Source organism: Geospiza fortis, unplaced genomic scaffold (genome assembly GCF_000277835.1).
Source record: "Geospiza fortis unplaced genomic scaffold, GeoFor_1.0 scaffold5, whole genome shotgun sequence".
Classification (NCBI taxonomy): Eukaryota; Metazoa; Chordata; class Aves; order Passeriformes; family Thraupidae; genus Geospiza; species Geospiza fortis.
The window spans coordinates 225,859-238,643 of record NW_005054421.1 but is presented as its reverse complement, the minus strand read 5'-3'; positions in this window follow the sequence as shown (position 1 = coordinate 238,643).

The following is a 12,785-nucleotide window of genomic DNA, read 5'->3' as shown; positions in this document are numbered from 1 at the left end:
TGTTGTTACATTTTATCCTTCTGAACTTCTCAGCAGGATGCAAGTGCCTGAGATTTTAGTGTCTCTTCCGAAACCAGTGGTTCTGGTACTGCAGATGCAGGCTGGATGTTAAAGACTGCAATTACTGGCTCAGCAGATGAGCCACCAATAAGCCGCTATCCCAAGGCAAATTCATGCTTTGTCTTTCAGCTAGAAATAAGTTTTGAGGAAAAATATTGGCTTCTACACATGTTTTGAATCAAGCCTCCATGTATCCATAACTGGCTCATCTAACACAGGATCACTTGGATCACCCAGGAATCTGACCAACACTTACTGCAGCAATCCTAAATGGTCATCCACAGGGGACTTGTGGTTCTAAGGGCGTAATGCAAAAAAATCAAAGGAGATACTCTGTTGGATAACCTTATAAATGGAGCCACAAAGGTACATTATGGACCTGGACTTCCTCAGATCAAGTATGTTCAGCTCCAGGACACTGTCTCTGATCACTGGAAAGACAAGTCAGCTCTAAAGATGTGCATCACACTGAAAGGAGCAGCAATGCTCATTATTGTCATGGTATAAATCACGCACAAAGAATTTTATAGTCCATAAGTACAGAGTGTTTATCTTATTTGTTCATCATAAGAAATTGCAGTTTGTGGCAAATTGCATTTCCCCATTTTGTGAAATTATGCTGCAGTCCCAGTCAGTCCAGCTAAACCTCACCCACCGAAATCTAACATGAGATTGCCACTCAGTTTAACTTCCCTAATGGACTTATCCCACCTGGAAAGGATTGCCAGACACAGACCTTGGGTTGTTACACAGAGCACTAGATGACCATCAAAACATGCCCAACATTTCATCAGCCAGGAAATCCTGCCTGTTGGACAGGACATTGCTTGTCCTCTACCCGTATCACTGGGACAGCTGCACACCAATGCCATGCTGCCCTGTGCATTCACCTCTGCTCCATGGGCTGTGTCCTGCCCTTGTGCTGCCACCAGACACCAGCTGTATTTCTCCCTGTCCCATGAGCACCAGCATCTTGTGGTGCCTGTGAAGGGAGGGCCAGGCTGAGAAATGGAATGGAGACACTCTGCCTGGGAATGGGAAAGGCTGGGGTCATGAGAGCTGGAAAGGGAAAGAATACCCAGTGATGTACAGAAGGAGCAGGAAGCTCTGTGAGGAGAGGCCCTGAGATGAGCCATGGGAAGGAGGAGGACACATCCCACAGCATCTGGAAAAAACAATCCTTGGGAACACTGTCCAGCAGCCAAGGATCTCCAGGGACATTCATCTGTCCTTGGAGGGAGCATCTGCATGTGCGGAGTGGCCTTGCTGATCTGCAAGAGAGGTCACAGTGAGCCGAAAGCAGCACCCCAGTACTTTAGGACAGTGTAGTAGGATCTTTAAGAGAACTGTGCCACATATGGCCTCCAGAATGATTCTTCAGCTCAGCAACACCCAACCAGCTTTACTGTCATCTTGTGCTTGAGATGCATCATGAAGAATCACTTATATTCAGAGTGGGAGCAGCTAAAAATAGTGCTAATATAACAAGGATGAGAGATGAATTTCAAAATGGAGCAAGAAAATCCAGAATCCCCTCACGGTCATTATATACTCCCACAGCTTTCAGACATGCTTTGAACAGCAAATGCTATTGCTGTTTGTTAGACAAAGAGGCAAATTGCTTGTGACAGTGGCAGATGCCTGGAAGGCTTCATATTGGAGTGATTTTTTTTGCCCCCTCTTCCTTCAACATACCTTGTTGCTCTCCATCTTTTAACCCTGTTCCCTGTTTCCTTCGACCAAAATATATGGGGCTGAGCTGCCAGCAGGCGTGCAGAGCATCTGGTAAGCCATCACATCAAACCTTTCACTGGCACAGAACAGAATGGCATCTGTAATTTTCCACGTCAGCATCAACAAGGCAACTCTCCCTGTCTTTTTTCAGGCTCGGCCTCCGGGTGGTGCAGTTTTTGCCACGTGCAGCGGGTCTGTCCCTTCTGATGCGGGCTTGTGCATCTGCAGCACAATCTCTGAATAAGCACTGCGGATCTGTGAAATCTTTAAGAACTTGTTGATGAGAGACAAGCAGAAGGCTCAAGAGTGGAAACAACCAAGAGCTCAGGCTGCCATGATACCCCAATCCCTGGTGCTCACACTCCTTCAGGTGGTGCAAAAGGTACTCCTGACTGAAGGAGGACAAATACAGAGAAAAAATCTACTTGCACCTCACCGGATTAACTGCGTAGAGACCTCTCAAAAGCTGCAGAATCCCTGAGTTTAAGCCTTATCTTAAGAAAAAAGGTAATTTCTCTCCCTTCGTAGGAGCCCTTTGGATACAGTGACCCCTGTCCTGGTGCTGTCTCTCACCTGTGTCACACACATGCTGGCTCCCCCCACACTCTGCAAGCCCTGCACTGCCCCTGAGCAAGCCCTGCCCCGCTGCGAGTATAATGCAGAGGAAGCGGCTCATCTAAACACTCTGAATCGCTCCGGGGGCTTTAGGGGGTGTTTACCCCTCCTGTTCTAGTAGACAAGGGCTCCGGGGACGCTACCTTGAAATCCGAGCTGTATTTAGAGTGACAGGCAGCTGATGCAAAACAGGCTCAAAAGGCAGTTGGAAAAGATAAATTGGGTAGAGAGAGGCCTGGCTCACCCCTCCCACAGCCACAATAAAGTGCTTGATGGGTCCCTTCTCTGCACTTGATCACGTTCCTGCTGCCTGTGTTTCATATTATGCAACTGATTGACTTCACAAGATGTGAGAACAGAGCGTCTCCTTGCCCTGCTCCCTGATGTGTGCTAAGTGTGTTAGACTGGAAGGATGGAGCAGAAATCAAAACAAGCCCCGAAGCTGCCTGGTTTCCCTGCTAATCGCTTGTGCTCAGATCCTTGTGTTACAGCAGTCTGAAGGCACCACCCTGAGCATGTTTCACTGGTCTGCAGAGCTGTTCTGCTGCAGCTTCCGAGTGAGCACTGGGATACTTTCTGTGCCGAGCAAAAACTGTGCTCAAACAGGACTTTTCTCTTTGAGGGTTAATGAGCACCTCTGGAAGCAGACTCTGCTCCATGAGATGTGCAGGAAGGCAGCAGGAGGCACAGAGGCCAGCTGTCTTGCCAGCTGCATCCCCATCACACAACGTTAAAGTCACAGGGCTGTGGCCAAGGGCACGACCTGCTCGAGAAGTGCCCTGAGAGCTCAAGGCATTTGTCATGGAGGCTCAGACTGGTCTCATTCAAGAATCCACTGCCCCGGAGCCAGCATATCCCTCTGTAGCATCTTCAGCCTGGTGCCACCTCGCCAGGGATAGTCCTCAAAAAGCACTTCCCACCATGATACTCAGACTAGGAGGGAACAGGATCTCTCAACAGAGGACACCCACGTTGTGTACTCTCATGTCCAATGTGCATCACTGTGATCTTGCTGAGCTTCTCAGAATTACTTTGCTCCATGAAATCTAGTGCTGACAAGAGTGGGTTTGCTGCTGTATTTTTCCATTTTCCAACATCCAGCTGTGGATTGCCTTTACTTATAGCTCATGGGTAATAGAGGCTGAACCCCACTGTGCTTTTAAAATTCTCCAGTATATGCATACTTGGTCCAAACCCCATCAGGGCAGTACAGAAGGCAGGTTGGACTGTGTCAGCAGCAGAGACCAAAGTAGGCTCAAATTTTGAAGAAATTATCTCTAAAATCCTGCTTGTCTTTGTTCTGTCTGAGTCACACAAGGTAGTATAGAGTATATATGGGAAGGGGAATGGGGACAGCTCTAAAAGCAGGATTTTTCTTTCCCCACTGCAACTTCCCTCTCATATATTGCCTAGAGTTGTTCATAAGAGGACAGGATATTCTGCCCTCAGCCCTTGACCAACAGTCTTGTGGCGCATAATTCAGTCAAATGTCTGCTTAGTATTGTTAATAAAAAAGAGGACTGCAATATGATATTGGCTTTCACATTTATAGATATTATCTTTTGCATTGATCATAAGTATTCAGATATCATATCATGTACATCTTTATTTAGCTGTTTGTCAGTATAACAAAATCTACAAGTTTAAGTATGTCCTGCATAGTTTATAGAAATAGTAGTAGGGTGAATATACCATATTATAGGCCTTAGCTGAACTCTAGGTGTTAAAATACCTCTATGTAACCAAACAAATGGTAAAGTGATCATGTTATTCCCCTTTCCATTGACTGAATCCTTCAAGTAATAAGATAACTGTGACACAAACCAGAGCACCAGAGGACAACTAAAGAATACCATGTTAAATTTAAGGAAGATATACAAAAATCTTATCAAAGGATGTGAAACAGCAGGGTGGAGACACAAGAAGAAATAAAATATATTGACCTGACACACAGGATGTTATGCAGATAAGCTGGAGTGTGAAGAACCCAAACAAAGAAGTTCCCAAAACATCAGAAAGTTTACAAGAATGTTTGAATAATGTATGAAACACATAAATATGCATGTACCTCAGGATGTAATCATGTAATGGATGTAACCATATAAAGATAACACTGTCAGGACAGGGCATGTTCTTTGGCTGCCCGCCAGGAGCACCCCAGCACTGGACTTTTGTCTCTTATTTTATCCCTTAATAAACTTTAGAAAAATTCTTTATCTTGAACTCTGTTTTTCACGGTATCACAACAAAACAGTAACAGACCTGGAACACAAAATCAGGTGTTATTAGATAAGGACTGTGAAATTATTCCAAGCCAAAACTCCATCAAAGTTTTATCCAGCTATTCTGTGTTCTGCAGCTGCTAATGCTTTTTCAGTTAACCTGTTTCAGTACTGGTGTAGAAACATGACTATCTCAACCAGCCTCCACTCCTGAACTAACTGGCCTAACTATCCAGGGTTTGCAATTCAGTGAAGCAAATACTTTGTTTAGCAGCAAGTACATCTGACCCTCCAGGGCTTGTCTGGAGGCACTCTCACCCTTTCCAATCCGTCCAGAATCCCCAAATATGCAGCCATGGAAGAGCAGTGGTGAACCTAGCATGTACAGAGCTTAGCAGCAGTTTAACTACAGACTGGAAATGAGGAAAAGCATGGAGATTTAGAACATGAGCAATCCTGCACAGGGAACAAGGGGAGGGGGAGAAGAGTGTGCCATGCACACAGACAGGCTGCCGGAGGTCAGTGCAGGATGAATGGATGAGACACAGAAGCTTTCAATCAACTACACAGCTAAGCAGACAAAATTTTTTCCCAGGAGGTAAAAGGCTACCAGGCTGGGACCATGCTGCCAAGAGCACAGGACAGTGTGCAGAAATGGAGCCTTAAACTGTGCACACTGCCCTTCCTGCCACCAACAGCACAGGCTAAACTCTTCAGATTTGAGGCTTATCTGCTTCTCCTAGTCTGGACACTTTTGCTTTCCTGGTGGCCCATCAGGAAATGCAGTGGTGTGTGAATTGCCATTCTCTTGGTGGGACGTGAGGTCTTGTGATGTCTTCCTTGTCTGTGTCGTGATCTGACCAGACTGCAAGGTCTTTTGGTCATGACATAAACAAATTCTTCAGTTTTACAACCAGGAATGGCATCCTAGAAATCCAGTTCTGGGAGCAGTGCTCTACCTTATCACTACAGGTCATTCTTTTAATCCTCACCCTCTTGCTTTTCTCTCATTCTTTACACACACTACAATTCTGGCTTCACTTCAACCTTAGTATTTCTGTTACAAATCTCTTACACAGCCACATGTGGAATAATCACAAGGCTCTGCCTCCTTCAGACATTCAGTAAGAGGCTGGAAGATGGATATTGCTCTTCAAGGAGGCTGCAGACTGACTGGAAAGAGTCCAGAGTGCAGACCTAAAAGGTAAGATGGAAGAATGAGAGTTTGTTCAATCTAGAAGTGGGCAGACCAAAGGGACACAGGGTAATGATACATGAAGTACCTAAACATCACAGCCATAAAAGGTTGCAGTTACAGAGAGGAAGATGATAAACTGTTAGTGTGTCCATGCTGGCTAAGGACAAGAAATGTTTGCCCTCAATTACACCAAATAAGGATTAGATTAGGCAGCAGACAAGATTTTTCCAGCTGTAAGATCATGAAGTACTAGACTGGATCATCTGGAGAAGGGCTTTTAACACCACATCGAAGAACTCCCACTAAAAGTATAATTTATCTGCCTCCGTCTTGGAGCTTGGTGAAGCTCTAGAGGGCCTTTCTGCATTCTTTCAGAGAGGGTTTATGGGGAGATGGTAAAACAGGAGTTTAAATTTCAGCTTTGGTCTCCATGTTGGTGGAGATTTGTGGCTGAATGTTGGGGACATGGCATGTCCTGATCCTAATGATCCCACCTGGCTGCCTCAGGGACAAATATCCAGCTCTTGCTGAATAGCAGGGACCCACTGGCTCTGTACAATCCTGACCTTCCCATTCTTCCCAAGCTTTGCTACTCTTTGACCACTGCCATAAACCAAGCTAAGCCGCATCATCAAAATGTTTCTTTTTTTTTTTAAGCTAAATGGATTTCCACCTACTCTGCAACCCTGGGGGAAAAGGAAGTTGAATTTCTGGCTAGAGACAGCAGTTCACAGTGACCAGTCGCAAGGGAAAAGATTATATCAATGTTTCTGAGTTTCCAGTTAATTGTGTTTACTGAAGAATGCATAGCATTACAGTGCCTTGAGCTTTGGCCAAGTCTGTAGAAGTAAATAAAGACAATTCCAGCCTAATGTTAGAAAACTGACCCTTGGATTATTTCTGAGCTCACTTCTTCCAAGAGCCAGAATAAACCCTGGTGTGTATGTGATATGTGAAATAGGGAGCACTGGACTTATACCTTATTATTTCAGCAAACAAATGTGTTTGCTGTAGGGAGAAGGCACCTCTCCTCTAGGTGACAGGCCAAAAACTTAGCAGTCCTTTCATCCCAGGGCTTGTCTGGTGACCCCTGTGCAGCTCAGCAGACTTCCAGTGACCTTCTTAGGAGGATGTGCTGCAAATGTGCTCTGTAAGGAGGCAGCAGCAGGGGAGATGCTGCCTAAAGGGAGAGAAGGCAGGAGCTGAGGATGACTCCAGCGTTGGCTGTGTCCTCACTGAGGGCACCATCCCACAGCACCTGAGCAAAGCATGTTACACAGGAACCCACCAGTGTCCATCCACAGCTCTGGGATGGATCAGAGTAGGGGCCATTTAGAGAGGTCTAGCAGGAGGTGGGGCTGGAGACAGACCAGCCTACAGCAGAGCTTGAGACCTGAGTTTAAACGGAGCTCCTGGTCCATGAGCATAGGGTGTGGCTGGGGCTGGTTGGGGCAGCTAAGGCCCCTCAGTGCCCTTAGGGGCTCTGATACACTGCCCTGCACCCTGAGCCTGCTCCCAGAATGGCAGAGCCATCTCTGCCTTCCCATGAGGAGCTGTGCTCTGCCCAGAGGCCATGGCAAGCATCAGGTGCTGGCCAGTTCCTTTCTGATCCTTTCCAGCCCCTCTTCCCCCTGGCACGCTGCGCCAGCTAGGGTCCTGCTGACTCCTCCTATGCTTTATGAGCACACCTTGCAGATTGCATTTCTGCCCAGTACAGCCCCATTAGCCAGCAGCTCTCTCCTATGTCTTTAATGATTCAAACCACAAAGCCATTTGTCATGCTACATCTTCTTTCCCAGTGAGTAAAAGTCAATTAGTGTTTTCAACTTTGCTCTGAAACAGCCTGGCTCCCTCCTGCTTCTTTATGCTACCAGGAAACCATCTACAATAGTGACTTCCTTGTATGTCTAGTGCTGTGTTGCAGTGAATTACAAAGTCTCTAAACTTCCCTCCCTGTGTAGCAAACACCTTACACAGAAGCTATGTTTTTTGCTGCCAGAAATTCCATGATGGATTGGGGTTTGAACCTGTCATATGGCTGCTTTTTAAATTTTAATTTTTATGGTCCAGAAAAGAAATACAATTTTGGCTTCCAGAATCTTATTTCTTAATTCAAACATGTAGTTCTTAATCCTGCCTTAGCAGAGGAATAAACTCTTGAAAAACAAACGCTCCAGAAGATCTGCAGAGTCAAAGCACGTGGGAGTGCTGCGGCTGTCAGTGAACTCTGGTGGCCTGCTGTCACCACAGGCCCTGGCCAGCACCAGGTCCCTGTGAGTAGCTGGCTGCAACCCACAGGGGCTTCAAACAAGGGGCTTTGCAGAAACAAATCAGCTCCAAACACAAGCTCAGGGTCTCTTGTATTTGTCAGTGTTAGGATGTAATAAGGCATTAAAACTTGACTGGCACATGATAATTGTATTAGAGCTGCGAGGGTTTTAAAGTTAAGAGACAGTAATGTTCCTGAAATGAAAAATTCAAAACTAGTGTTTTCTATCATATTGATATTTTTATTTGAAGGAATAGCCATTAATCAGAGCTAATTGAAATTAAATAAGATTGAAAAAATTAAATTATTTAATTGCCTTGCCATTTTTAATTAAAGAAAGCAATTCAATTATTAAATAAAATCAGATGTTTTTAGGTTCATTGCTGGTCAGCAATGAGTTTATACATCTGCCTGAATTTCACAGAATCAAGCAATGGTTTGGGTTGGAAGGTTTGTCATACCACCCCCTCGTGAGCAGCAGATTCACAGCAGGTGAGTGGCATCCCTGAGCTCCTTGACTGAAGTCTCCTAACCCCACCAACATGCCAGCATCCTCCCTTCCACATTGTAGAAGAGCTGTGAATGTCCTTCTATTTGCAAATATCCCCTCTTGGGCAGGTTGTAGTGTATCACCTGCCTCAGAAACCCCACACAATAATTCCTGCTCTATGGCTAATTGACAGGCAGGGGCTGGTCTTTGAGTCCATGGCATCCCTTCTGGCACCTCCTGGGGCAAGTTCCATGCAGTGCCAGGCTCCTGGTGCTCTGCTGAGTGTGCTTCCTGGCATCCACATCTCTCATGGCTGGATGGGGCTTGCCCTGGGCAACAGCACCTGGGGCACGAAGCCGAGCCTGAGTCACTTTTGGGGAGAGCAGCCGCTGTTCAGATGGGGCCGAGCACGTGTGCAGGGAGTGTTTGGGAGGGTTCTGCTCATCTCTGATTCAGCCTTGAAAGCAGCTGGCAAAAATCACTGGGCCTGGCTTCAGGCCCAGCTCACACAATTAGAAAAGTATTAGCTGAACTTAATAGGAAAATCAACATTAAGCAGATCAGAGCTGGTACAGTTGTTAAAGACTATGTAGTGTTTTTCCCTGGCAGAAGCCCAGCCTAATGGAGGGCTTCCAGCACCCAGAGCAGTCTCCAAATGAAGGCTTAATTGGCCTCTGAAGCCACTCATATAATTACAAACACTTTAAATGAAGTATGAAAAATACAAGAGCCTGGGACTGGAACATGGAAGGAAGAAATCACTCATTTCAGAAAACAAAGCAAAGCTGCTTTACCTTCCTCTTACATTGAAATCTTCCCAGCTCCTGCCTGGCCAGCAGACTCCTGTCAGGTGCTAATTTCCAGGGCAGTGCTAAGAACGAGGGGAAATCTAACACAAAACTTCTACTTTCTCCTGGCTGTGGGGGACGCCCCTCCAGGCCCCCCACCCCCGGGGGTGGGGTGAACACTGGGTAGACACTGGGATGGACTTTGCCCACTGCTGGTGTGCACAGCACAGCCCTTCCTGCAGCAACACAGCTGATCTGGCAGAGGATTTATTGTTTGATTCTGCCGTAACTTCAGCTAAATGGCCTCCCTGATTTCTCTTCAACAGCTGCTCCCTGGAACACAAGCCTCTGACCATTACTCAGGCACAGCAGCAGCATCTGTAGCACCTGGCTCAGCCAGAGCCATGCATGTTCCCTGCCAAACCAGGGAGCTGCAGCCCCTGGAACATGTGTCCCAGAGCAAACTGGTGGAGAGCCCAAGGTACAGCTCCTCAATTCCTATGCTGGGTTGAGACAAAGATCAAGGGGGTTTGGGTCGGTCCACGATTTTCTGGTTTGCTGGGGCAATTTGTTGGCTTGTTTGTTTTCAGGAAGATTCTCGAGTCTTACTGGCAGAGTCACTGAGGTCTGGAAGGGAGTCAGAACCCATCTGGTCCCACACTCAGAGCAAGCAGAGATAGGACATCCTATATCCTTTCTATAGATCAGGCGGCACCTGGTCCCACCAAAAGGAAACTTCAATCAGGAATGTTAGGAAGGATCCACATGCAGATCAAGTTCAATCAAGAAGGCTTCCTCCCTGTATATATGAGCAAAACAGATGTACCAGCACCACACCCAGCCTTGTCCAATTAGCCATGCCATCATCCTGGCTAATTACCCTACTCAAAGCTTTGCAGGGCCAAAGGAACATTGCTTATTCTTTCAGTATCAGTTCACATCACACTGCAGACTTCACCTTATATTTTGTCCCAGTGTTTATGACTAAGGCCAGGGTCAGGAGCTGTGTGTGTCCATCACCCACACCTCTGTTGCCAAAGCTCACAGCTGGTAATGCAGCGAGAGGAAAAATTCAGGAGAAAAATTCCAATATGGAAGGCGAAGGGATGGCACAGGTACTACCAAGGCTGCCAGAAGGGCAGCAAGGAGGCAGAAGTCAGCTGTGTGCCTGCTGTAGGGTAGATAAACACCACTGAGCATCACTTTGGTGCAGACTGGTTTTCACCACTCACCTTGTGGGATTTGAAGGCTCATGGCCCTACACACATCTTGGCCTTCCCTCTTGGACCCTGCATCCCTCTCTTTGGAGAGCTCCAGTGCTCATTTCTCATGTGCCAACACACACCCTACACAGTGTCCACACAAAGCCACTGAGTCAGTCAGACCAGGAATGAGAGATAGGAAATTTCCATGCTCTCCAAGAAACTGATTTTGGCTGGACTTACTCAGCCTCCTGTCACTGCTATGGCATTCACATGTAGTTACACACTGAGAGATGGACACTGGTCACTGGACCACAATTTTTTTCATATGACTAACATGGTTTCCTAGCAAATTCTGTCCAAGAATTCTAGCCCTGCACAGGCCAGTCTGTGTCAAGAAATGCTGCAGGATAATCTCACACGTAGCATTTTTTATCTTAGGGAGCACCAGGTAATCTACTGAAGCAGGCTGTATTCAAGCAAAGGGAGAGCATCCTCTCCCACCCAGAAAGATGGTGATTAACAGCTACAGTTTCCCTGGCACAACCTGGACACAGTCAGACCCAAAGCAATGACTTTTTCCTCGGCTTTGCTGGGTTTTACTTTAACAGCTAAAATGCTAACATTTGATCAAATCACACTTGGCTAGAGCAAGACCTGTCATGAGCTTAACTGCCCTCAAGTGATTATAAGCAGAAAGTGCAGATAAATAATGCACCTGAAGAGGAGCACGTTTTGCAGCAGCCAGAGTCAGACTTCAGAGAGGCTCACTTGTGCAAGGAGGCTTTCCCTTACATGTCCTAGGCACAAGCCCGGGATTTTGCTTTGAAGTATCTGCTCTGACTCTGCCCCTAGGGCTTGCTGGGGTTCCCAGTTTTCAGCTCTGCTCAGATAACCATCACACCAGCTAAATGAGTACAGCATAGCAAGCACTGGGGCAAAGCAGTGCCAAATGATCCTTCAGAAGCCAGACAAGAACCCCAGGTCCCAGCCCACCTGGTTTTTTACAGCTGAGATGACGTGGGTTCCCACATGCACTCAGCTGCCAGATAATGACTACAGGTGCAAACATCAAGAGAACAGTTGTGTCTCTGGCCACGTCTGCACAGCCCTGCCACAAAAGTAACAGAAACAGAAAGGGCCTGTGCCATCAACGCGAATGGAGATTTGTCATTGATGGATCTGTCATTAGAAGAGGGTGACCAGGACAGCAGTGCATGATCACTCAGCTCTGAATACTGGAGATCCATCAGAAGTGAGCAGGTGACAAGAGCATCCACAGGTCCTTCTCAGCAGGAACAGAAGGGTTCTCTGATACAGATGATCTTTAAACTGAGAGTTGATGGTCTGATCTTGCACAGTCATGAGGGCCAACTCTTTTGTCCCCCAGGCAGCCAACAAGGATCTTCACATCATGGCACATGTCTGGGATGAGTTGGTGTGAACCAGGCAGCAAAACTGCAAGTACAGGGAAGTCTGAAAGGAGGTTGGAGCCAGGTGGGGTCCCCAGCCTGCCCTGCCAGGCTACTTGTGGTATGACCAAAGTTTTAAGCTGTGCCAGGAGAGGTTTAGGTTGTATATTATGAAGAATTTTTTCACAGGAAAGATGATTAGACACTGGAATGGGCTGCCCTGGGAGGTGGTGGAGTCACCGCCCCTGGAGGTGTTTAAGGACTGGACCTGGCCCTAAGTGCCCATGGTCTGGGTGACAATGTGTGGTTGGGTCAGAGCTTGGACTCGCTGATCTCAGAGGTCTTTTCCAACCAAACTGATTCTATCATTCTGTGTGACTCAGCAGGGATCTGCTGGAGGTGTGGGATGGACATATGGGGGTACCAAAGCTCCTCTTTCTGCTGCCTGCAGGTCGAACCCTGTTCACAGAGAGCTCTGAACCTCGGGGGAAACCCGAGGCAAGCTATAGCTAAACTACCTCTAGTGAAGAAAGAGAGCATGCTAATGAAAGGGAGGAGGGCTGAGAGGAGCTGTGCCCAGGGTGACACTGGGAGCTGTAGTCCCACACCCTCCATGGCTGCGCCTCAGCCTGTGCCCTGTGCTGGAAATCAGGCTCTGTGTTTCCTGGAAAACCCCAAACAACTGACTCCTTTCACCAGGGAAGCACCTGGGAAGAAAATTTCCAAAAGATCAGACTATTGCACTGATTATTTCTTAGTCCTTAAGAAAGGCTGCTCTGTTCATTGCTGCTGAAC